The following is a 23,669-nucleotide window of genomic DNA, read 5'->3' as shown; positions in this document are numbered from 1 at the left end:
ATGGCAGTACTCCTGCTGCTCTAACTGCAATCTCTCAGATCTATTCCCCTCCTCTGACCCTTGTACAAACAAGTGCCAGAAAAACACTCATATACATAAAATAAAAATAAAGGATAAAAAAACTGAGTCTTCTATGCAGATGTCACAGCCTTGAGACAAACAGCACTCAGGATAAGGTCAGATGCCCTTCACTTAAAATTACTCTAGTTAATTACCTAAAACTGAAACCAGTGGACACTATGAGGGCTTTACATTATTTTTAATACTTAGCATGGAAAACCCTCTTTAATGTGGAGCTTTTGGATTTACAAGGAAAATCTTTACATTAGCCCACAGCTTCTGTTGGCAGGCCACATACAGAGAGGATATTTAAGATGGCTAACAATGGTGTTCCTTAGTGATCAGCAACCATTTCCTGCTCTTCTCCCCGGGTTGTCGGGAGAATCTTATTGAAAGGGCAAGATAAGCACCATTTCTGGAGAATCATATTGAAAGGTAAAGATAAACTCCATTAATCTCCATATGGACCTCATTTGTCTCCATTTGGAAGACCAGACCTGATTTTTCTAAAGGGCCATTATGCACCAGCTTCAGAAGTAGATCCTAAGTCCCTGAAAGTAAGTCATAAGGGAGGAGCTCTAGGAACAGACCCTAAAGTCCAGAACAAGATTATAAACCCCCACTGCCAGAGACCAATCTTGTTATAACCACAAAATAGTAGAAATGTGGTATATCAGAATGCCCGATCTGCACTGTGCAGCCCTATTTCACCATATGATTAAAAGTCCATGGCATTGAAATTCAGACACTGACCTGTCACCCCCTAGCTCACAGCAATGACATTTTAGATTACCTAATTCTTCTAGACGGTTCCACCTGTTCCCTCTAAGAAAGTGTGTGTGTGCCTTTCCTGGGATCGACATTTCAAAGAATGTTTAACACCCACAAACGGGTGTTTTCTACATAATTAAGTGCGTTTTATTTTTGCATAATATCTGGGCTTAGGGTTTTCTTTCAGTGATTTTCAGAACATCAAAACATGTGGCAGGTGAATATCAATTCCTCCTGTCCTGACATCAGTGTGAAGTCACAAAAACGAATATCCTATTGTGTCCTAAAATAGCCCTGTAACTGTCACTATCCTTGGAATCTTTCTGCCTGTGGTTCTTATACTTCCCTCTGCTAAAAGGTGAAAAACAGACTGTGCAAGCAATTCACCTTGATTCAAGAGGAGGAACAGAGGACAGTTGGGGGAGGGGAGGAGAAGGAAGAGGAAAGGGAGAGGCAGAAGCAGCAGGACCAGGAGGAGAATGAAGAAATTCCTGCTGAGTGTTGGAATGTAGAAAGATAGGTTATTGGAGGACAGGCACAAGTGACATTGAAACAAGAGTCTTGACCATCAGAAAAGTGTCAGCTCCTACACTAGAATCCTGGGGCAGGAATGCCTTTACTGTGTACTTTCAATGCACTCTAACCCTAAGGGCGGTGCTCAAGTCACTCAAGATGCAGCAGCCAATCAGTGTCCACAAGAACACTTTCCACTTAGATGGGACAGGAACTTGCAAATGCTTTCCTGCCTGCTGTAGGTTCCTCACATTCTTAGCTTAATGTAAGTGCACACATCACTCAAGATTCACTGGCCAATGAGGACCTCCAAGAAGACCTTCCGATCAGAAGAGCAGGTACTTCTGAGCACTTTGGTCACTGCTGCGGGTTCAGCTCCATTGCAGAGCAACCATAATGGATTGGATTGACCTCTGCTTCTCTGTGCCTTAGCAGAGTACCGACGGGTGAACTACTGAATCGCAATATGGTAAGCCTGGGACCACTGCCCCTAACCTGAAGGGAAGGTGACTTGAGAAGCAGGAGTCCGGGTGGCAGGCCCAACCCTTGTATGGAGTGGAAACCAACAGCCCCATGTGTGGTTCCCTTTGGTCTGAGCCGCTAGATGTATTCAGCGGTGGCATCTGAATAACTTCATTATGGGAGGTGCATCAAGGGCTTGCATGTAGAAATATCCTTAGCTATATGCCAAATTCGGAAAGGCCTCGTTTGTCTGGTATGTTGTAGAAGTGTGCTCTTGCCGCTTAAGATCTGTTTGGAGATAATTTTGTGGAGACTGTAAAACCCATCTCACCCACTGTGTAACGCTCCAAATTTAAGCTGTGATGAGATTAGAATCTGTGATTTAAAGGATTATCCAAAGTTTGGAAAATAGTAGGTCACATGGAGTAAAATTTAGTTGAGGGAATGGCTCCCTTTAAAACATCCCACAGAAAAGTAGTATGTTAACCAATCATGTCAGAGATTAGGATGCTAGGATACACATGTTTGTTTCTCAGGGTTGTGGGGAAATATGGCTCCAGATCATATAAAAGAAGAGAACCTTAATTAACAAACACCCGCTATGTCCATGACCGGGTCAAACACCAGCCTATTAAAAAACTGCTCACTTAGGCCTGGTGTGCCATAAAGGACTGCTTTTCTCCTTAAGAAAAGCATAGTTCTGTCCCATGGACAAGACATCTGGTGAAACCATTCAAAAAGGAAAAGCACTGTTGTGTTGCAGAATGGCCTGATTGAGCAAGGCTCTCCCTGAGGACTTCATGGATAGAGAATTACATGGTTCCTTCTGAAACTCAGCCATATCCTTGACTGAGCATGTAACAGCCTGGGTCCTAGAACTTGGAGCCTTTAGTTAATGCCTTGATGTATTTGTTAAGAAAACAAAAACAAGAAATAGAGCTCCTTCTGTAAAACCAACCATGTGCTTGGGAGAGCTGGTAATGGTCTGGGGCCAGGTCCTTTGGCGAGGGGATGTCTCTGATCCTGAGATTCCAATAATTCCTACCACGTGGGGCTGATGTAATCAGTTCCAAACCGCTGTAGTCATGGTCAGTAATTTTGATGAAATTACTCTGTTCTCAGTGTGCAGAATTGTTTGATAGAGCCCTCTTTCTTTTGTCCATTGTATGGTAGTTTCTGCTGATTTCCTGGGAGTGTTGCATTTTTTCCATTTTTCCCTGTAGGTAGTCTACAGCTGCTGTTCTTGAGAAACTTCCCTTAGCATCCGCCTTAGCCCCTCACTACCCCACCCGAGGTTTTATACTTTCTACCTCCTTTTTTTTTTCTTTAACTTTTGCATCCTGTGTGGTCTTCCACTTAGGACTGTGTCTCTGAAGAATAGCCTGCTCTTTCAGGGTTTTGGTGTAGCTAAATAATTGATATAATGTGTGTTCTATGTAAATCTCCCAACCACCAAGTGGCTAAACCAAGTTGTCTCCATGCCATCCTTAATAACCAAGGATGTAACACCCAAAGAGACATAGGATAGTGGCATAAGTGGACTGCAAATCTCTACTACCCTGGCTCTTCTTTCAGCATCAGGGAGAATTAGGTGAGTGTCCTTGTTACAGAGATTTCTTTATCTTCGTTAATATTTTAATTGTGTCTTTGCTGATTTGTACCCTGGAAAGACATTAATTCTAGACAGCTGTATTTTCAGCCCTTTAGAAAAACGTTTCTGACACAGACTGTGTTGCCTCAGGGGGCACTGACACTGATCCCAACGTGTTGCTCCCTAGAGTAATGACCATGCTTTCTTCTTGATTAAAGTTTCTAAATCCTTCAATTTAAGTGTAGGACCACAAGAGAGTTTTAAAATTACCTATTTGAGTCATGGAATGAACTGCATTGCAGTAACAGGGAGAGGATTTGCATGTGAGCATGGCTTCTGCTCTCAGACCACAACAGTAGAAACAGTGTCCTGTGTACACTGGAGAGTGAAACAGGATAGGTAATAGCTAGGTCACAGACTCATTAATGTCTAAAGTACTCAGCTGCAGGCCTTGCCATTTTAAAGAAAGACCTGATTGACAAAGGCTTGGTGATTTTGTAATTTCCTACCAAGTGTTAATTCATACGTTTTAATGTAAAACACACAAGATTGGTGGGTGTACAATTTGGAGCGATTAGGTTGATGCAATGAATGTTGAATTTCCAGTTAGGGTACTGTCCTATGTGGATATGTGCTGTCCTCATTGACATAGTTCAGTCAGTTCGATGTTTGAGACACAGACCACTCATTGGCTGCAGCTGTGTGTGTCAGGTTATGGGACTCAACCCCTAACAGTCTACATAGGGGAAAGATCAAAAGTAATTTAGTAATGCCACAGCCTCTGCCAGGGAATGGCCTCTTCTTTTTCAAAGTTAATTTACCTTTGCATTTTTTCAATGACATTTATTTTCCTCTAAAGACCATTCTTGGCATGACTTTTTATTTTTCATTTTTCTTTAATTTTTTATTACATATTTCTTTACTTACCTTTCGAAGGTTATTTCCCTTCCTGGTGTCCTGTCCATAATCCCCCATTCCCTTCCCTCCCCCTACCCATGCAGGTGTTCCCCTTATACATCCCCCTTATAGCCCTCCCCCATATTCTCCTGCACTGAGGTCCAACCTTGGCAAGACCAAGTGCTTTCTCTTCCACTGGTGCCCCACCAAGGCTATTCTCTGCTACATATGTAGTTGGAGCCCTGGGTCAGTCCAGTATTTGTTTAGTTCCTGAAAGTTCTGGTTGGTTGGCATTGTTGTTTTTATGGGGTTGCAAGCTCCTTCAACTCTTTCAATACTTCCTCTAATTCCCCCAAGGGGGCCCTATTCTCAGTTTGGTGGTTTGCTGCTAGCATTGACCTCTGTATTGGACATGCTCTGGATGTGTCTCTCAGGAGAGATCTATAGCCAATCCCTTCTGCATGCATTTTCTAGCTTCATCAATCTTACCTAGTTTTGGTGGCTGCATATATATGGGCCACATGTGTGTCAGAGTCTGAATGGCCATTCCTTGAGTCACTGCTCTAATCTTGGCTTCCATATCCCCTCCTATCAATATGTTCCAATTTTAAGAAGGAATGGGAATATCTGCATTTTGGTCATTCTTCTTCTTGAGCTTACTGTGGTCTGTAGATTGCATCTTGGATAATTTGAGCTTTTTGGCTAATATCCACTTACCAATGAGTACATACCAATTGTGTTTTTCTGTGATTGAGTAACCTCACTCAGGATAATATTTTCTAGTTCATTTCATTTGCCTATGAATTTCATGAAGGCGTTGTTTTTGATAGCTGAGTAGTACTTCATCGTTTAGATGTATCACATTTTTTGAATCCATTCCTCTGTTGAAGGGCATCTAGATTCATTCCAGCTTCTGGCTATTATAAATAAGGCTGCTATGAACATAGAGGAGCATGTGTCTTTGTTATAAGTTGGAGCATCTTTTGGGTATATGCCAAAGAGAGGTATAGCTGGTTCCTCAGGTACTATAATGTCCAATATTCTGAGGAACCCCCAGACTGATATCCAGAGTGGTTGTACCAGTTTGCAATCCCACCAACAATGGAGAAGTATTCCTCTTTCTCCACATCTTCGCCAGAATCTGCTGTCACTGGAGTTTTTGATCTTAGCCATTCTGACTGGTGTTAGGTGGAATCTTATGGTTGTTTTGATTTGCATTTCCCTTATGACTAAAGATGTTGAACATTTCTTTAGGTGTTTCTCAGCCATTCAGCATTCCTTAGCTGTGAATTCTTTGTTTCGGTCTGAACCCCATTTTTAAATAGGGTTATTTGTCTCCCTGTAGTCTAACTTCTTGAGTTCTTAGTGTATTTTGGATATTAGCCCTCTATCAGATGTAGGATTGGTAAAGATCTTTCGCCAATCTCTTGGTTGATGTTTTGTCCTAATGACAGTGTTTTTTGCTTTACAAAAGCTTTGCACTTTCATGAGGTCCCATTTGTCGATTCTTGATCTTACAGCATAAGCCATTGGTGTTTTGTTCAGGAAATTTTCCCCAGTGCCCAAGTGTTGAGACTCTTCCCCACTTTTTCTTCTATTAGTTCAAGTGTATCTGGTTTGATGTGGAGGTCCTTGACCGACTTGGACTTAAGCTTTGTACATAGTGAGAAGAATTCTTCTACATGTTGACCTCCAGTTGAACCAGCACCATTTATTGAAAATGCTATCTTTCTTCCATTGTTTGGTTTTAGCTCCTTTGTCAAAGATCAAGTAGCTATAGGTGTGTGGGTTCATTTCTGGGTCTTCAATCTGTCCCACTGATCTACCTGCCTGTCTCTGTACCAATACCATACATTTTTTATGACTATTGCTCTATAATACTGCATGAAGTCAAGGAAGGTGATTCCCCCAGAAGTTCTTTTATTGTTGAGTATAGTTTTCTCTATCCTGGGTTTTTTGTTATTCCAAATGAATTTGGAAATTGCTCTTTCTATCTATATAAAGAATTGAGTAGGAATTTTGATGGGGATTGCATTGAATCTGTAGATTGCTTTTGGCAAAATGGCCATCTTTACTATATTAATCCTGCCAATTCATGAGCATGGAAGATCTTTCCATCTTCTTAGGTCTTCTTCAATTTCTTTCTTCAGAGACTTGAAGTTCTTGCCATACAGATCTTTCACTTGCTTGGTTAAAGTCACACCAATATATTTTATGTTATTTGGGACTATTGTAAAGGGTGTCATTTCCTTAATTTCTTTCTCAGCCTGTTTTTCCTTTGAGTAGAGGAAGGCTACTCATTTGTTTGAGTTAATTTTATACCCCGACCCTTTGCTGAAGTTGTTTATCAGGTTAAGTAGTTCTCTAGTGGAACTTTTGGATTCAGTTAAGTACACTATCGCATCATCTGCAAATAGTGATATTTTGATTTCTTCCCTTACAATTTGTATCCCTTTGACCTCCTTTCACTGTCTGATTGCTCTGGCAAGGACTTCGAGTACTATATTGAATAAGTAGGGAGAGAGTGGGCAGCCTTGTCTAGTCCCTGATTTTAGTGGGATTGCTTCAAGTTTCTCTCCATTTAGTTTGATGTTAGCTACTGGTTTGCTGTATATGGCTTTTACTATGTTTAGATATGGGCCTTGAATTCCTTTTCTTTCCAGGACTTTTCTAATGAAGGGGTGTTGAATTTTGTCAAAGGCTTTCTCAGCATCTAATGAAATGATCATGTCGTTCTTATCTTTGAGTTTGTTTAAATAGTGGGTTGCATTGATGTATTTTCATATATTAAACCATCCCTGTATGCCTGGGATGAAGCCTCCTTGATCATGATGGATGATTGATCTGATATGTTCTTGGATTTGGTTTGTAAGAATTGTATTGAGTATTTTTGCATCGATATTCATAAGGGAAATTGGTGTGATGTTCTCTTTCTTTCTTGGGTCTTGGTGTGGTTTTGGTATAAAAGTAACTGTAGCTTCATAGAAGGAATTTGGTAGTGCTCCATCTCTTTCAATTTTGTGGAATAGTTTGGACAGTATTGGTATGAGGTCTTCTATGAATGTCTGATAGAATTCTGCACGGAATCCATCTGGACCTGGGCTCTTTTTGGTTGGGAGACTTTTAATAACTGCTGCTGTTTCTTTAGGAGGGATAGGATTGTTTAGATGGTTTAGCTGATGCTGATTTAACTTTGGTATCTGGTACTTGTCTAGAAAATTGTCCATTTCCCCCAGATTTTCCAGTTTTGTTAAATATAGGCTTTTGTAGTAGGATCTGATGATTTTTTTTTAATTTCTTCTGATTCTGTTGTTATCTCTCCCTTTTCTTTTCTTTCTTAATTTGGATACACTCTCTGTGCCCTCTGGTTAGTCTGGCTAAGGGTGTATCTATCTCGTTAATTTTCTCAAAGAACCGGCTCCTGCTTTTGCTGATTCTTTGTATAGTCCTTTTCTTTCCTACTTGGTTGATTTCAGCTCTGAGTTTGATTATTTCCTGACTTCTACTCTTTTTGGATTTATTTATTTCTTTTTGTTCTAGAGCTTTAAGGTGTGCTGTCAAGCTGCTGGCATATGCTCTCTCCTGTTTCTATTTGCAGGCACGCAGAGCTATGAGTTTTCCTCTTAATACCGCTTTCATTGTGTCCCATAAGTTTGGTAATGTTTTTTCTTCATTTTCATTAAATTCTAAGAAGTCTTTAATTTCTTTCTTTATTTCTTCCTTGACCACGTTGTCATTGAGTAGAGCATTGTTCAACTTCCATGTATATGTGGGCTTTCTGTCATTATTGTTGTTATTGAAGAACAGTCTTAGTACGTGGTGATCTGAAAGGACTCATGGGATTATTTCTATCTTCCTGTATCTGTCGAGGCCTGTTTTGTGACCGATTATATGGTTAATTTTGGAGAAGGTTCCATGACGTGCTGAGAAGAAGTTATATCCTTTTGTTTTTAGGATGGAATGTTCTATAAATATGTTACATCCAAATATGTTCATAACTTCTGTTAGTTTCTCTAAGTCTCTGTTTAATTTCTGTTTCCATGATCTGTCCAGTGGTGAGAGTGGGGTGTTGAAATCTCCTAGTATGGGGTTGGGGATTTAGCTCAGTGGTAGAGCGCTTGCCTAGGAAGCGCAAGGCCCTGGGTTCAGTCCCCAGCTCCGGAAAAAAAAAAAAAAAAAAAGAAATCTCCTAATCTCCTAGTATTATCGTGTGAGGTGCAATGTGTGCTTTGACCTTTAGTAAGGTTTCTTTTATGAATGTAGGTGCCCTTGCATTTGGAGCATAGATATTTAGGATTGAGTGTTCATCTTGGTGGATGTTTCCTTTGATGAATATGAAGTGTCCTTCCTTATTTTTTTTAATGACTCTTGGTTGAAAGTCAATTTTATTTGATGTTCGAATGGCAACTTCAGCTTGTTTCTTCAGACCATTTGCTTGCAAAATTGTTTTCCAGCCATTTACTCTGAGGTATTTTCTGTCTTTGTCTCTGAGGTGTGTTTCCTGCTTGCAGCAAAATACGGGGTCCTCTTTACGTATCCAGTCTCTTAGTCTATGTCTTTTTATTGGGGAATTGAGTTCATGGATGTTGAGAGATATTAAGGAATAGTGATTGTCACTTCCTGTTATTTTCATTGTTAAAGGTGGAATTATGTTTGTCTCTCTTTTGGTTTCATTGCAAGGAAATTATATTCTTGCTTTCTGTACAGTGTAGTTTCTCTCCTTGTGTTGGAGTTTTCCATCTATTATCCTTCGTAGGGCTGGATTTGTAGAAAGATATTGCGTAAATTTGGTTTTGTCATGGAATATCTCGGTTTCTCCATCTATGTTAATTGAAAATTTTGGTGGATACAGTAACCTGGGCTGGCATTTGTGTTTTTTTAGGGTCTGTATGACATCTCTCCAGGATCTTCTGACTTTCTTAGTCTCCAGTGAGAAGTCTGATGTAATTCTTATAGGTCTGCCTATTTAAAAATATCACTTGACCTTTTTTCCTTACTGCTTTTAACATTCTTTCTTTGTTTTATGCATTTGGTGTTTTAACTATTATATGGCAGGAGGAGTTTCTCTTCTGGTCCAATCTATTTGGAGTTCTGTAGGCTTCTTTTATGGGCATCTCTTTCTTTAGGTTAAGGGAGTTTTCTTCTATGATTTTGTTGAAAATATTTACTGGTCCTTTGAACTGGGAGTCTTCACTCTCTTCTATACCTATTATCCTTAGGTTTGATCTTCTCATTGAGTCCTGGATTTCCTGTATGTTTTGGACCAGTAGCTTTTTCCGTTTTACATTATCTTTGACAGTTGTGTCAATGATTTCTATAGAATCTTCTCCTCCTGAGATTCTCTCCTCTGTCTCTTGTATTCTGTTGGTGATGCTTGTATCTATGGCTCCTTGTCTCTTCCTTTTGTTTTCTATATCCAGGGTCATTTCCCCTGTGTTCTTTCTTCACTGCTTCTATTTCCAATTTTAATTCCTTCACCTGTTTGTGTTTTCCTGTAATTCTTTCAGTGATTTTTGTGTTTCCTCTCTAAAAGCTCCTACTTGTTTACTTGTGCTTTCCTGCATTTCTCTAAGGGAGTTCTTATGTCTTTCTTGAAGTCCTCCATCATAATCAAAACATGTGATTTCAAATCTAAATCTTGCTTTTCTGGTGTGTTTGGATATCCAGCATTTACTTTGGTGGGGGCACTGGGCTCTGATGATGCCAGATAGTCTTGCTTTTTGTTGACTAGGTTCCTTCGCTTGCCTCTAGTCATTGATTTGTCTCTGGTATTTGCTTTTCTTGCTGTTTCTGAGAGTGACTTGGCCCTGCTGTAGGCCACTGTGTCCTGTAGGCACTCCTGTAGAACTGTTTTACTGTTTTCTTTCAGCCTTTCCTGAGAACAGATCCTCTGTTCTCAGCTGTGGCCATGCTCCTGGAGACTGTCTTCCATCTCTAGGCACGGGCAGGAATCAAAGGGTCCTGCCCTTGATTGCTCATGTAGGTCTTTGCACCCCTCGGTCACAGTTGTTACAATGCGATTCCCTCTTGGGTCTGGACTGTGGGCAGAAGGTATTCTCCTCTGACTTCTCATGAGTATCCACACTTCTGAGGTTCCAGCTCTCTCCCCCACGGGATTTGGGTACAGGGAGTTGTTTGGCCATATCAGTTCGGTCATGGGCACAGACCAGAACCATGGGTACTGGTGGCTGTCTGTTCCTGTATCCCTCTGTCCAGAGGCACTGTGAAGTTTTCCCTTGGACCAGGGATCTGGGCCGAGGTGTGCAGAGGTGGCAGTCTGTCCTGTGGCCTCGGAATGTCTGCACGCCTGGGTGGTCTGCTCTCTTCCCCACCTTATTTTTCATTTTTTAAAGAATTACTGCTTAATGCCTTATTTGTTTCAATTCTCCAAAGTTTCCCGATCACTAAGAATTTCAATTCTTTCTTCCAAGTGCTTTCTTTGTCTCTGTTCATAGCAGTATCTTCTGTAGCTCAGTTTTGTCTTATTGTATGGAATTGATTATAACATCAAACACAATCTTGCCTCTACCACCCAGTTCCTGGGAGAGAGCCCTACAACACCTTCCAGGCTGTGTCCTGACTTCTGAGTGGGAAGCATAAAAGACCAGTGCGTGAGTGTTTTCTGAGATCTATGTCCTTTTGGGCATACTAAACAAATAATGAGAAGCCAGTGCAAGAGATGACTTCACTGTCAATCTTTGAAGCTGGTATAGTCACAACATAATGGAGGGGCAGGAAGAAACTGAGGCCTTTCCTGTGTGACAGTATTTGACAATGCAAATTAGTAGTCAGGTAATCATTTTAGATGGTGAATACACTTCAAAACTGAACATTTTTCTGAGTTGACATAACTGGGAAGTCTACAAACTGAATAAGGAACTGAACTTATTTCTAGAAGACAAATCACTGCAGTAACCATAGTGCCATCAATACAGAATAGCTTTCAAACTTGTGTGAATATAACTAATAGGATGTTATTTTTTCTGTCTGAAAATGCACAGTGAGTAATTGGTGAGTAATACTTGCTGGACTCTAGTTAACGCGCTTAGACTGGTAGACATTTGAACAACAAAGTATGTTTAAAATAATTTCTGTGTTTATACTTAAACCATTTCAACCTTCTCCTTCCTTCCTTCCTTCCTCCCTTCCTTCCTTCCTTTCTTCCTTCTTTCCTTCCTTCCTACTTTTCAGTCTCCATCCCTGGGACAAGTGCTTGATGTGCTGACTTAACGAGCCAGCATCCTTCAGTGCCTTCTTCTTACAGGGTGTTGCTGGCACCCCGACTTTTACTTTGGGAGGTGGAGTGTGGTACCTTTCTCCCAGCTGCCTTCCTCATGCAACATGAACATGTGCTTTCCTGGTCTTTTCCTGCTGTCATTTACCCCTCTGTCCTATTGGTGTGGTTCTGATCTCTATTACCTCTCCCCACATGCTCAGGACCATGTCTACTCTGGCCTCAGATGTTCCTGTTTCTGGCTGTGTTCTGCTTTTTAGGTGCAATAAACTTTCTACCGCACCATGCTTGGGAGATCATGATTTTTCTTTGTATTGCCTTTTCATTCACCTCTATTTACCTCTTCTCTCTTTCATGTTTCTCAGGTGCAGGCACTTAAATTGTTTCACTCAGTGAATTTGACTGAAGTTTGGGGACAGGACTTCCCAGCTATGAGGTAGACATGGCTGCATGGGATATTCAGTTTGTAATGAAATGTGTATACAGTGCTCCTTGATTTGTGGAAGATGCACAGGTGCTCTAGCAAACTGAAGGTTTCTTCAAAAATACGAATTTACCTTAAGGTCAGACCTTAAGGTGGAAAGATTGATCTGGTAAGGCCTGTAGGCTTGTCCCCCTCTGAATTGCATGATCACTAATTCTCCACTAGGGGACCTGCTACAGTCCTGAGGTCTAGCTGTGTCTTTTAAGCTAATGAGGGGCACTGAGCAGAACTAGCATTCGGAATCACCAGTAAAAGAGCCTGCAGTTTCTACCAAGATTTTCTTCAGACCCAGTCATTAGTAATTCTATGGGAGATCTCAGTCCTACCATGATGAGGGTGAGGACCACTGGCCCCATACCTGGAAGAGTACATAGGTGGAGCTATCGGAGTCCAAGCTCCTGGCACTAGCATTGACTGTGAGCCTTGCTATACATTTGGTATATGTGTTGATCTGGGTAGAGACACTTGACTTTCTTTCTTCCCTGAATGTGGATTCCTCTTGGAGGGGAGGCTCTGCAGCCCAAGCTCTTGGATGCGGTAGTACTGATACTATCACTATCCATTGTTCACACAGAGGACTTTGGTGTGCAATGCAAGGACATGTAGGGAAATTCGAGGTCTGCTTTGTAGAAGTTCTAAATATTCTATTCTATACTTCAGTCTCATTGGATACATTTTTCAAATAGTTTAGGAACTGGTTGACAGGTGGTGCTTATCCTTTGTCAGCCTTACTCGATTAGAATTCTTTTAACGTTCTACTACTACCAGTCCCAATGGCATGATTCAGGCAAATTCAATTCCATGGTTCAAAGGTGAGTCTTTGATATAGAGGTGCTTGATGTATGCATGGTGTTGTGTTATGGATAAGACACATTGTACATCTCATTCCATAAGTCATATGAAAGGAAGCATACATTAAGTTATTCTTCAACCTTATTTTTCTGTGGTCATTAGAGGGTCTGGGTTTGACTAAGACCACTAGGGCTCGTGAGGAGTTATAAAGCCACAGCCAACCTTTCTGATCCCTTCCATTTTGAGACAGAGCCCTAGAAAATGAGGTTCCTTTGGAAGACAGATCAGAAGTAGGTGGAGGGGCAGAAATTTGTCAACTTAGGGGTCACTTTGAGTTATATTTCCTGGGAGTTTTTTGTCTATATCCTTCTAAACAAATACAATCATCTTTAATATTGTTGAAATTCTAATTTTCACTTGATTACTTTCCTAACGGAGTTTGATGAAGACTGAATACATTTGAGCCTTTTATTCTTATCTTTTTCTCTGCACAAACTACATATGGACAAGGGCAGTAGAAGATACAGCAGTAGGGGTAACCATGGTTATTGAATCTCAGATAACACTTCCTGTGAATAGTTCCCAGGCCTCTAACCTGATCCTATAACTTACCTGATCCTAAGTACTGAGATCACGTTCCCAGGATTAATTTATTCAGTTCTTTAGTAATTTAAATTTTTGTTTTGTTACTCTGTGAAACCTTTCCTTCATTGGATGAAAAGTACTGTGTGAGCTATGCAGGTCACTGAGTGTACATGTTTCTCAGGGTGATTTTAAATACCAAAATCCTTGGTGACTAACTGTACTTCAGATCCATGGAATCTGACACCCTCTTCTCTGGTCTGTCATTCAAACACACATGGAAAACTTTCTTACATATAAAAACACATGAAAATAGAGACTGATATGTTTTCAAAAGTGCTCATATTTTATAATACAATTAAAGCAAAACAAGTAAGTTTATGAGTATAATAGAAATCATACACTGTTTTTCTTAATCTGCTACTTTGTATTTCTCAAAGTTTTTTAATTTTATTTTTCTTGAATATTTTATATATTTACATTTCAAATAATATCCCCTTTCCCCTCCTCTCCCATAACCCTTCCCCCTGCTTCTATGATGATGCACCTACTCCTACCCACCCACTCCTACTTAACACCCTGGCATTACCCTACTTTGGGGAAGCAAGTCTTCACAAGACTAAGGGCTTTTCCACCTTAATGCTGAACAATGCCATCCTCTGCTTCATATGTGGCTAGGGTCATGGGTCCCTCCGTGTGTACTCATTCGTTGGGGAATGCGTCCCTGGATCTCTGGTGGGGTCTGCTTGGTTGATATTGTTGTTCTTCCTATGGGGATGCAAACCCCTTCAGCTCCTTTAGTCTTTTCTCTAACTCTTCCTTTGTGATCCCCTTTTTCAGTCCAATGGTTAGCTGAGACCATCCTTATCTGTATCAGTAGGGCTGTGGCAGAGCAGCTCAGGAGACACCCATTTATAGCTCCTGTCAGCAAGCACTTCTTGGCATCAGCAATAGTGACTGGGTTTGGTGGCTGTATGTGGGATGGATCCCTAGTTGGGGGAGTCTCAGTATGAACTTTTCTTCAGTCCCTGCTCCACTCTTTGTCCCTCTATTTCCTCTTGTGAGTATTTTGTTCTCCCTTCTAAGAAGGGCTGAAGCATCCACATTTTGGTCTTCCTTATTCTTGAGCTTCATGTGATCTGTGACTTTTTTCTTAGGTATTCCAGGCTTTTGGGGTAATATCCACTTATCATTGACTGTATAGCATGTGTGTTCTTTTGTGACTGGGTTACCTAACTTAGGATGATATTTTCTAGTTCCATCCATTTGCCTAAGAATTTCATGAAGTAGTTTTTCATAGCTGAGTAGTACTCCTTTGTATAATTGTACCATATTTTCTATATGCATTCCTCTTTTAAAGGACTTCTGGGTTCTTTCCAGCTCTGCTTATTATAATTAAGGCGACCATGAACATAGTAGACCAGGTATCATTTTTTAAAGATAGATTTATTTATTTATTTATTTATTTATTTATTTATTATATATAAGTACACTGTAGCTCCATCATACCACAGGATGGAATTAGAACACATTACAGATAGTTGTAAGCCATCATGTACTCACTGGGGTATGATCTCAGGAATTCTGGAAGAATAGTCAGTGCTTTTATCCACTGAGCCATCTCTAGCCCATATCCTTGTTATTTGGTCACTCAGGAAGCATTTGCTTGGGGTTACCTGTGGTTACATAACAACACCCATTTTAACTACCTACTATTTCAGATCCAGGGGATCTGACACTCTCTCTCCCCTGGTGTTTCACTCTCTCACACATGGAAAACATTCTCTCCCTTTACATATAAACATACAACAGAAAATAGGGACAGACGTGTTTTCAAAAGTGCTAATATCTTATAATGCAATTAAAGAAAAATAAGAAAGTTTATATGTATAATAGAAATCATATACTGTTCTTCTTCATATGTTATTTTTATATTTTAAAGTTTCTACTTCATAAATGTGGTACACATATAGTATCTAATCATTAATCATAAGAAACAACATAGATTCTAAGTGATCCTAATAAATATCCTTTTTCTCAACGTAAAAGAATGAGATAATAGAGTAATCAACACTATTTCTTCCAAATTTGAAATATCAGAATGCTTATTCTCTTCAATTTATTGTCATAGCCTTCACTCCCAATCCATCTCCTATTACTCTCAAGTTAGAGAACCAGAATGAACAGGATGCATGCTGGCCAGTGACTTTGTCTTTTTTGTCCTGAGTATAATGTTGCATTTCTTATTTTCTTATTTCTATGACCATGCTATATTTACAGGTTGGTTCTTGTGTTTCCTTTTTTCAATGATAGCAACTAAGTTATATCATCCATATCTGCTATTTCTGTTATTTTGTTTTGCTTGAAATTCATTCTTTAGCTTCCTTCTCATGTCCATCCTTCCTGTCATGAATTCCTTTTAATAGACTCTGTCCTTAAATTGCATAATATACAGGAGGAACAATAACTAGCTATTCATTGTTACACTGTTTTGCTTATTTAATGTTTTCATATTTTTTGAATTTTATTTTTTGTTTTTAAAGACATTATTTATCTTTCTGGGCCTGCCTCTCCTCAAAGTAGGCCTGTATGCCAGTCAGGTACTGAATGTAGAGATCAATTTGATTCTGGCTTCAAGTGGTAGGATCAGATGTGGACCTACAAGCCTGGCCTTTTTTTTTTTTTTGTAGAGATGGACTTGGAATGTATGTATCTTTATATGTTAAGCAGATCCTTTTGTGATGAGCTTACCCCATATTTTAGTTTTGAAATTTCTTAGACATTCTCATTCTATTTCCTAGGGTACCATGTACTCATGATGTTAACACTGCTGAGTCTTCTTAGTCATTGCAGGGCAGGCACTGGCCTTCTTTCTACCTATTGTGTTTGTTGTGACTTTATGTTAGAAAGACTATGAGTATTTTGCCTATATGCACAAATATACACCACATGTCTGTCCAGGCCTCACAGTAGCCAGAGGATGGCCTGACACTTCCTGAAAGTAGAATAATGGATAGCTGTGATCCTGCTGTAAATACAGGCAACTGAGCTCACTTATTTGTAGGACCAGCAAGAGCTCTTCCTGTAGCATGTAGCCTTTTAACTACCCTGCCTTAAGTTCCTGACAGGCATACTTCCTCTCCCTGCCCTGGTTCCCTTGTATCTGGGGACCAATGTCACAAAATAGAACACACACACACACACACACACACACACACACACACACACACACACATTAATATGTTTACCCTGACATATGTGTCACTGGCTGTGCTTTTCCAAGTCCCCCACAGATAGTCTTTCCTTCCCATTACCCTTTACTCAGCACTCTATATCTGCCCTTAGCTTAGTTGCCCAGTTACCTTTTCCTTGCTCAACACCATAAAACTACTCTCAACTTAATTGCAATTCTAATCTCCCACCTGCAGAGTGGCCAATCATGAGTCCTCAGAACATCTCAGAGGATTGGCAGCTCTCCCTCCAAAGCATGGCAAATTTCTCTTTCCTTTCTCTTGCTTCTCTTTCGTCACCTTTGGGAACCTGGAATTCTCACCTATTTCACTGTTTTCATTGGCTGCTGTCAATATTACTAATCAATAAAAATCCTATTAGAAACAAGGACCTTCATAATTTACATGTAGATTCCCAGGCAAAGCATAAAACCCTGGTCTATACTTCACTGCTGAGCCATGTCTCCTGCACTGTGTTGTTTACATCTAATCAAATTTCAAATTGCTAAGATTTTCTCCTATCCAATTGTAACTGTTTAAACATATATTCCCTTTCAGTAATATCTGGTTAATGTTACAGTTTGAAACTGTGCACCTCAGGTTTCTTGAAGATGAATACAGAACTGGATTGTGGGTATAATTCTCTTAGGAATTTATGTAAAACCTGAGTTCTTTCTATATTTCTGGTTTGGTTGGTTAATTCTGGTAGAGAATACAGGGTCTTATTATGTATCTTTGGCTGTTCTAGAACTCATTGTATACCCCACACTGGCATCCGACTCAATGTGGTACTTCTGCTTCTGTCTCCTGACTGCAGTGTTAAAGGCATAAACTAATAAAGCCAGCTTTTAACTGATTTTTACAGATAGTAATTGTTAATTGTAATACAATTTTTTGATGTGTGATAATTACTATTGATATTGTATCTCTGTGTCCTCTTTATACATGTAGCTGACATTTCTCTAGAAAGGCTCCATTCTATTCAATGGAATGAGAGATGACAGGGTGAACCTCAACATTAAGTTTCCTTGTAAGATGACTTGGTAGTTAGAGTAGAACTTCAGTCAGGAAATAAGTCAGACAGACCCTGTAATTCTATGATCACATTGTTTATGAGGAATGCATGCCACATTAATGTTGTCTTTATCATGCTTTCTTTTGTGCCATGTATGGATAACTCTAGAAGCCAGTGACTTTTGAGGACGTACATGTGAATTTCACTCAGGAAGAATGGGTTTTGCTGGATCCCTCCCAGAAGAAGCTCTACAAAGATGTTATGCGGGAGACCTACAGGAACCTCAATGCTATAGGTCAGAGTGTGAATTTCCCATTCTTGTTTTAAAATTGGAGAAAAGAGTTTCTTTCTTTGGATGCACTTCTGAAATTTCAATTGAGATGGATACAGAATTTTGTGCATGAAGCATGCATGATTGAAGATAGTAACTTATGTTTTTCCTTATTTCCATCCATACTTTTTTTGTTACTTTATTTTAGGCTTCAATTGGGAAGACCAGAATATTAAGGAATATTGTCAAATATCTAGAAGACAAAGAAGGTAATTTTATGTGAAAATTCATGCAAATATGTCTCTGAAGAAATTTTAATGTGTGCTGAAAGTTTGAGAGTAAAGCAGCAGTGTAAATAAGGACAGGTTTAAGTGCATTGATGATTGGTACATTCTAACAAAACCATGGTCTTCCATGTGCTGTGTCTGATTTGTTTTTGCAATCCAATCCTTTAAGACACAGGATTTGGAAACAGTGCCTGAGTATGTATCAGCATTTGAAACACAGCCCTATTAGAACTACACTGCCCAACTGGCAATACATTTTTGCTAATTTTGTAAAAGCTACACAGTGAACATTTGAAAGATACATGTCCAAAGCTTCCAATAAGCAAATAGTCTATAGTAAAGATAGTGTTACTCACATATTAGGAGTGATATTATTGCCTTTAGCCAGATGAGGAGATTATTGGTGTTAAGAAGGATGTTGTGCAGTAACATTAATGCATATATCACATGTCTATGAGGAGCAAAATGTCAAACTATGTAAATGCAATGTGTTAGTTCCTTTCATAGACATATCACATATAATAATGAATAAAAACCATATTTAAAAGGGATGTTGATGGACTGACCCTGGACTCTGATCGCATAGGAAGCAATGAATATCCTAGTGAGAGCACCAGTGGAAGGGGAAGCCCTGGGTCCTGCTAAGACTGAACCCCCAGTGAACTAGATTGGTGGGGGGAGGGCGGCAATGGGGGGAGGATGGGGAGGGGAACACCCATAGCGAAGGGGAGGGGGAGGGATTAGGGGGATGTTTGCCCGGAAACCAGGAAAGGGAATAACACTCGAAATGTAAATAAGAAATACTCAAGTTAATAAAAAAAAAAAAAGAAAAAGAAAAAGAAACATCAAAAAAAAGAAAGAAAAAGAAACATTAAAAAAAGGGATATTGAAAAAAATCAATGTACATGTCTGGCTCTCTCTCTCTCTGTATCTATCTAATTCAATCTTTTGTCTCATCTCTTTCCCATAACAATGGGACGATATATAGTGGGTTGCTGTTATAGTAGATTTTTTTCAACATGATACAAGTTTACAATTAATTGGTTTTCTAACTTCATTGGCAACACATAAGCAACCTCATTCTGTAGAAAATTCTCTTGAGTACTAGGAAGGTAGAAATGCTTCTATTTCTCCTCCATCACTTTGCAAATATAGTATGTAGAATACAGTAAAAACTGGAAAACACTGAGTGTGTTAAAGATCTAAATTATTTTCCTTTTCTTCAGACTTGGTAAAAAGCTTTTATAGAAAAAGGACATGTAAAGCTGAGCCATGTAAAATATGCTCTGCCATCTCAGGGATCTTGGAAGATGAAAGCCAACCCATAGTGAAGGGAAAAAGCTTGAATGTGAGCAAAGTAATAAAATCTTAAGGCCAGATGCCTCTTTATATTTAGAGAAACAGTAACATTAAATCATCCAGATGAAAGTATTCATCAGTGTGGTAAACCTTTCACATGTGCATATTATCTTCTCAGGCATGAAAGAAGTCAGAGTGCAGAGATTCCCTCCGAATATACTCACTCTGGAAAACCCTTTGCTTTACATGCTCACAGTCATCCTCAAAGGAATGAAAGGATTCATTCAGAAAAGAAGCCCTCTGAAGTTATTCAGTGTGTTGAAGCCTTTGCTCCTTACACAGTTCTCCAAATACATAAAAGAACACAAGCTAGACAGAAACCTTATGAATGTAGTCAGTGTGGTAAAGTTTTTACACAACTCTGTAGTCTTAAAAGGCATAAAAAAAATCACACTGGAGAGAAGCCCTACAAATGTAATGAATGTTATAAATCCTTTTCACGGCATGATGCCCTCCAGATACATAAAAATATTCATAGCGTAAAGAAGCGCTACATATGTAATCAATGTAATAAAGCCTTTGCACAACCTGGTGTCCTCCAGAATCATGAAAGAATTCATACTGCAGAGAAACTGTACAAATGTAGTGAATGTGATAAAGCCTTTTCACAACCTGGCTATCTCCAGAAACACAAAAGAATTCATACTGGAGAGAAACCCTATATATGTAAAGAATGTGATAAAGCCTTTTCACTACTCATTCGGTTACAGAAACATCTGAGAATTCATACTGGAGAGAAACCCTATAAATGCAATCAATGTGATAAAGCCTTTTCACGGCACAGTACCCTCCACAGGCATAAGAGAATTCATAGTGGCGAGAAACCCTACAAATGTACCAAATGTGATAAAGCCTTTACACAACCCTGTATCCTCCGGAAGCATAAAAGAATTCATACTGCAGAGAAACCCTACAAATGTACTGAATGTGATAAAGCCTTTTCACAACCTGGTTACCTCCAGAAACACAAAAGTATTCATACTGAAGAGAAACCCTACAAATGTAATGAATGTGATAAATCCTTTCCACTACCCAGTAGTCTCCGCAACCATAAAATAATTCATAGTGGAGAAAAACCCCACAAATGCAATGAATGTGATAAAGCCTTTTCACACCCTGGTTACCTCCAGAAACACAAAAGAATTCATACTAGAGAGAAACCCTACAAATGTAATGAATGTGATAAAGCCTTTTCGCTACCCACTTACCTCCAGAAACACAAAAGAATTCATACTGGAGAGAAACCCTACAAATGTAATGAATGTGATAAAACCTTTCCACGACCCAGTAACCTCTGCAACCATAAAATAATTCATAGTGGAGAAAAACCCTACAAATGCAATGAATGTGATAAAGCCTTTTTTCGACAAGATTACCTCCAGAAACATAAAAGAATTCATGGTGGAGAGAAACTCCACTAATCTAATCAATGTGATAAAGCCTTTTTACTACACAGTAGGCTTCAGAAGCATAAAAGAATTCAGACAGTACAGAAACCTTACAAATATAATGAATTTGATGAAGACTTTTCACAGCAACAACAACAAAAAATCTTCAAATACATATAAGAATGCATACTGGAGAGAAACCTCACGAATGTAATGAATGTGGTGAAGCCTTTTCATAACACAGAAACCTCCAGAAGCATAAGAGACTTCATCCTACAGAGAAACACTATGACTGTCATCAATGTGGTCAACATTTGTACAGCACAGAAATCTCCTACAACATAAAACAACACATACTGGAGAGAAAGGATAGGAATGTCATCCATGTGATAAAGACTTTTCACAACACAGTCATAACGCATATAGCAGAGAAACCCTACAAATATATTCAAAGTGATACAGTGTTTTCAAATCTCAGTTATCTTAAAAGTAATGGAAAAAATTATCCTGGAGAGAAACCCTACAAACATAAGCAATGTGATGAAGCCTTTTCATGACATAGTATTCTACAGAACCAAAAAAAAAAAAAAAAAAAGACTTCATACTGGAGAAAACCTTAACTGTGATCAATCTGATTAAACCTTTTCATGACAGAGTAATCTCCAAATACAGGAAAGAACACATATAGGAGAGTTACCCTACAAATGTAATCAATGTGACAAAGCCTTTTCCCAAAACTATAGTCTCCAAATACATAAAAAGATGTATACTGGAGAGAAGCCCTACAAATGTAGTCAGTGTGATAACAGCTTTACAATCCAAGTCATCTTAAAAGGCATGGAAGCATACATACTGGAGAGAAACAGTACAAGTGTAATCTATGTGACAAAGCCTTTTCTCAACTTTACAATCTACAAATGTATAAAAGAAGACATTCTGGAGAGGAAACTACCAAGGTAATGACTGTTAGATAGCCTTTTTACAATGCCATCACTGTTGAAAGTATAAATGAACATGCTGAAGAGAAACCCTATGAATGTGATCATAGTCTTCATCATCCTGAACATATTTGTATTGGAAAGAAACCTGAATATAAGCATGATGGTAAAGACTATGCCCAGCACAGTTATCTCCTAATACAGCAAGGAACACATGCTGGAGAGATAAAGAGACAGAGACAGAGATAGACAGAGAGACAGAACACATTCACACCCAGAGAGAGACAGAGAGACCTTACGAATGTATTTAATGTGGGAAACCTTTGAATATCACAGCTCTCTTTAACCACATAGTATATCTTAGAGTAGATATACTAGTAACCCACCAGTGAGAGAAGCCCTGTGTGAGTAACATGGTATAGACTATGCAGGAGTCATTTATCTTGTATAAAATAATAAAGACTGGTAAGAAACTTCATGAAAATAAGCAATGTGGTAATTTTTTTGAAATGAAGAGAAAAATACATGCTGCAGGAAGCCCTATAAATATAGCCAATGTGGTAAAATTTTGCACTTTGTGATATTTTATGCGGGAGTAAATCTGTTAAATATTGCATATCGCAGTAGTCTTTCAAGATCTACAACTCACAATTGAGGAAATCTGTGAATCTGATGGACTTGGTACTATCTTTAGACAACACACTTATATTAAGTTACAGGAAATTATTCATTCTTGAGAAAACTCTAGCAAGTGTCAACTCTCTGCTCAGATACGATGATATCTCTGTTTTGTTTGTACCTGCAAATTCACAAGGACAAAATCCATATGAATTTTATTTATAAGGTAACTTGTTTAGATTTCAGAGTTTACTTTAAATTACATGAACTAACTCATTGAGGTGTAAAACTCTATGGTGCATATTAGTGCCTTTGTTCTTGCTGTGATAAAATGTCTAAGGCAATAGAGAAAAATTTAATCCCAAACCAGGGTTTCTACCTTACCTTTGATCATTTAATTTTCAGATAAAATGTACACACAACGTTTACATTTATAAAAGCCTTAATCAGCTCAAGGCTTTGGCAGATAGCTATCCTCTATGCCAGTATGCCTATATCTCAGCCAATAATTTCATCATACAGTCTTCATTGTTTCGTCTTGGCTATGCTTAACTCCAATTAGTCATCCCACATGACCATTATTTTATTATTGACCTTACCTAAGGCTGTTTTTTCTCCATCAACTTTTTCTCCTCATGGTTCTCCTCCAACTCCAAGCCCAGTATCCCTAAACCCTGTCTATGTCTCTTCTCTCCCAGCTACTGATTGTTGTCATCTTAAACACCAATGAAAAGTAACTAGAGAGCAAGGTACACAGCTTCACTTTGGTCTGTGTATGGACTTCCCTGGGAAAACCAGGTTTTAGGGTCCTGCACTGGACATTACAGTCCATAGCAACAGACTAAACCTTAGCATGAAGACAGCTTTTTAAAGTGTTTAAATTGCCTTATGATTCCAAAGGGATATGGGATCAGCATGAAAGTGTCAAGGCAACAACTGTCATTATGGGGCAGCTAAAGGAGGGAGCTCAGTGCTCACATCCTCAACCTGTAGCATTAAAGAGAGTATGGCATCTAGACATGGTATGAAGATTTAACCTCACAAGTCTACTCCCAGTGACATATTTTCTCCAGCAGGGGAACATTTCCTAAATCTCCCCAAATGACACTACCAACTGAGAAGAATTGATTTCTCTGTCTTCAAGGCTATATGATTGCATTCTGTTACATGAGCCAAT

At 39.1% G+C, this 23,669-nt stretch overlaps 1 pseudogene; it reads left to right on the top strand.

Annotated features, from left to right (window-relative positions):
* Positions 1 to 17,877: 17,877 nt before the first annotated feature.
* Znf431l-ps9 (zinc finger protein 431 like, pseudogene 9) lies at positions 17,878 to 21,116 on the top strand (annotated as a pseudogene).
* Positions 21,117 to 23,669: the final 2,553 nt, after the last annotated feature.

The sequence above is a fragment of the Rattus norvegicus genome, chromosome 17 (genome assembly GCF_036323735.1).
Source record: "Rattus norvegicus strain BN/NHsdMcwi chromosome 17, GRCr8, whole genome shotgun sequence".
In the NCBI taxonomy this organism is placed as follows: Eukaryota; Metazoa; Chordata; class Mammalia; order Rodentia; family Muridae; genus Rattus; species Rattus norvegicus.
This window is presented reverse-complemented; position numbering and strand designations above follow the sequence as displayed.